The sequence below is a fragment of the Marmota marmota genome, unplaced genomic scaffold, assembly GCF_001458135.2.
Source record: "Marmota marmota marmota unplaced genomic scaffold, marMar, whole genome shotgun sequence".
Classification (NCBI taxonomy): Eukaryota; Metazoa; Chordata; class Mammalia; order Rodentia; family Sciuridae; genus Marmota; species Marmota marmota.
Genome location: NW_025999998.1, coordinates 9,001,429 through 9,003,716, shown reverse-complemented (window position 1 = coordinate 9,003,716; position 2,288 = coordinate 9,001,429). Strand labels below are relative to the sequence as shown.

Here is a 2,288-nt window from a genome sequence, read left to right as displayed (position 1 = left end):
TTGGGCAGGCAGCTAAGGTGGTGGAGGGTGGGAGGGGGCGGTGAGATCCCGCGGCTCGCGTCTCCGCGCCCTCGGGGCAGGCGCGAGTGTGTCTGCGCGTGAGTGTGAGTGTGTGTTGTGCGCGCCGGGGCCAGTGCTTCGGGAGCAGCGCGCTGATAGCGGCTCCCGCCCGCGCCCTCCCTGGGAGCCCGGGGGGGGACTAGGCGAGGTTCGGTGGCAAGGGCTGGTGGGGGTGGCGTGTGCGTGTGGCTGTGTAAGTGTGTGTGTGCGCGCGCGAGCCGCGGAGAATCAGGAAGTCACAGCAGCGAAGCGCACACAGACATGTTTGATCGCCGTGACATGACGCGCGCGAGGGAGGAAGCGGCCGCCGCGGGGGCCGGGCCGCGGGCGCCGGCCTAGGGCTGCAGCGTTGAGACCCGCTGCCTACTGCCGCCTGCGCCGCCGCCCTGGCTGCGCAAGCCCCGCGCCCCTTTTTGTTCCGCGTCCCTCAGGTAAGGAGCTTGCGCCGCCGCCGCCCGCTGCGTGCGGAGCTTTTTAGCTCTTTCCTTGCCGGCCCCCTCCGGTCTCTCGGTTCGCCTTTCCTGCAAAGTCAGGCAGGCGGGGGAAATGGGCTCCTTGTCCTTCGATGGATTGCGTGGAAAACTTTCCAGCGGGAGGCACCGCGAGGGAGAAGAAGGAGGCCTTGCCGGCTGCTGTCGCTTGTCAGTTCTTTCTCCTCCAGGTCCAGAGAGTGTGAGTCGCGGCTCCCAGCGGCTGTTGCACATTCAAACTTCGGGCCTAAATGTGTTTCCAACTCTCGCAGGATTTACTCTAGCAATAAAATAAATATTCCAAGTTGTCCACTCGCTCTTGCCAAGCAAGCATTTGGATGTTTTAAGACAAGGACGAAGGCTTGGAGTCGAGGGAGTGGGGGTGTTGTGCAGAATCCATTCCTTATTCAGTGTCTGCACTGAGTGTTATGTAATTTTAGTAGCACATGGGTGCAAAGCCCGCACTGGGCTTCTCCCTCCTTTGTTTATATAACTTTTGGGAGAGTTTTGCTAGGTTGTCTCCTCATTTTCCTCTTCCCTAATGTCATGGAGGCTGGTGCTTTTGATAAAGCAAATCTAGCCGGGTTCGTGATTTTTTGGAGAGCTGTCATCATTGTCTCCTTTCTGGTTATTATGTAGACCTGTATTCCTTTGTATGTGTAACGTTGAAGCATAAGGAAGACGTTAAGGATACACGTTTGTTTACTGCATTGAGTTGTTATTTTTAACGTCCCTGCGTTCCTAATAGCAGAGTTAAATCTTAAACTTCCATTTCAAAGGACTTTTTGAATTTACACCTGGTTGTGTTCTTTGCTTGTATGAACAGAATGCTCCTGTGAACGGTGAGATTGCTTGGGTTGTTGTTTGGGGGTTGAGTAGCAGAAAATTCCTGCCCACCTACCCAGGTAGGACTCAGAAATCCCTTAAAACTCTACTCAAAAAAAAAAAAAAAAAAAAAAAAACCAACAAAACAAAACAAAACCATGCCTGATGCTGTGTGTGTGTTTATATATTTGTATATGCACAAGCAGATGTTTTCAGTAGTATTTTCTACCAGTTACTTGGAGGGTCACTACCTGAAGCCTGTTGGCCTCACTGCAGTTGTTAGGCTTCAGTACTATTGGTAGCACCCAGGTGAAGTGTGGCAGGTTTGAATCCTAGTTGGTGCATTGTTATGCAAATTGGGGCACACTTTTTCTTGTAGAAATCTAATTGCCCTTTTATTAGCCCAGATTTTCTTTTTTAATGTTCCTTTTTAACTCAGATGTTTACTATTGGAAAAGGGGATTTAGAGACACCTGTTAGGTTCAAAAGCTATTTATTAAAGTAGACTGAGGGAAAAAAACTTCCTCTGTAGATCAGAGGTCCACCTACCTTGTTGATGGCATTAAAGAGAGATACTATATTGGTAAAGAACATTTTAAAATAAATTAGGGATTGGGGTATCAGAACCCTCCAGGGCAAGAGAAGGAGGGCTTTCTTCAGTGCAGCCTTTCTCTTATGAGTTATATCAGTTACATCCCAGCATTGGCACTAGCTTCACTGTGGTGTTTCACAGAAAATATTCACCGCAAGAGCATGTTCAAAGCAGCCTTAGATCTTTTCTTTTGTTCGTTTTTAAAGTGGTTTTTGAGCATTTCTCATCAAGTTTCTTGAAAAGTGCTTTGACCAACACCTGAGGCTTAGAATTGACCAAAAAAAAAAAAAAAAATGAAAGCATCGTAGAGTGGTCGGCGTCTCTCAAGGCACAACAGGGGA

At 49.4% G+C, this 2,288-nt stretch overlaps 1 protein-coding gene across 7 annotated transcripts in view; it reads left to right on the top strand.

Annotated features, from left to right (window-relative positions):
- The window catches only part of Smarca2 (SWI/SNF related, matrix associated, actin dependent regulator of chromatin, subfamily a, member 2), a 171,675-nt gene that overhangs the window by 3,324 nt on the left and 166,063 nt on the right, over positions 1-2,288 (top strand). Inside the window, exon 1 of one of the 7 annotated variants that reach the window (XM_015492885.2) lies at positions 140-491. The exons of 5 other annotated variants lie outside the window; for them this stretch is intronic. The gene's annotated coding sequence lies outside the window, so the exon portion shown is untranslated. Of the gene's footprint in view, positions 1-139; positions 492-2,288 lie in introns of those variants that run through there. One more of the 7 variants, XM_048806848.1, reaches the window with a different exon arrangement.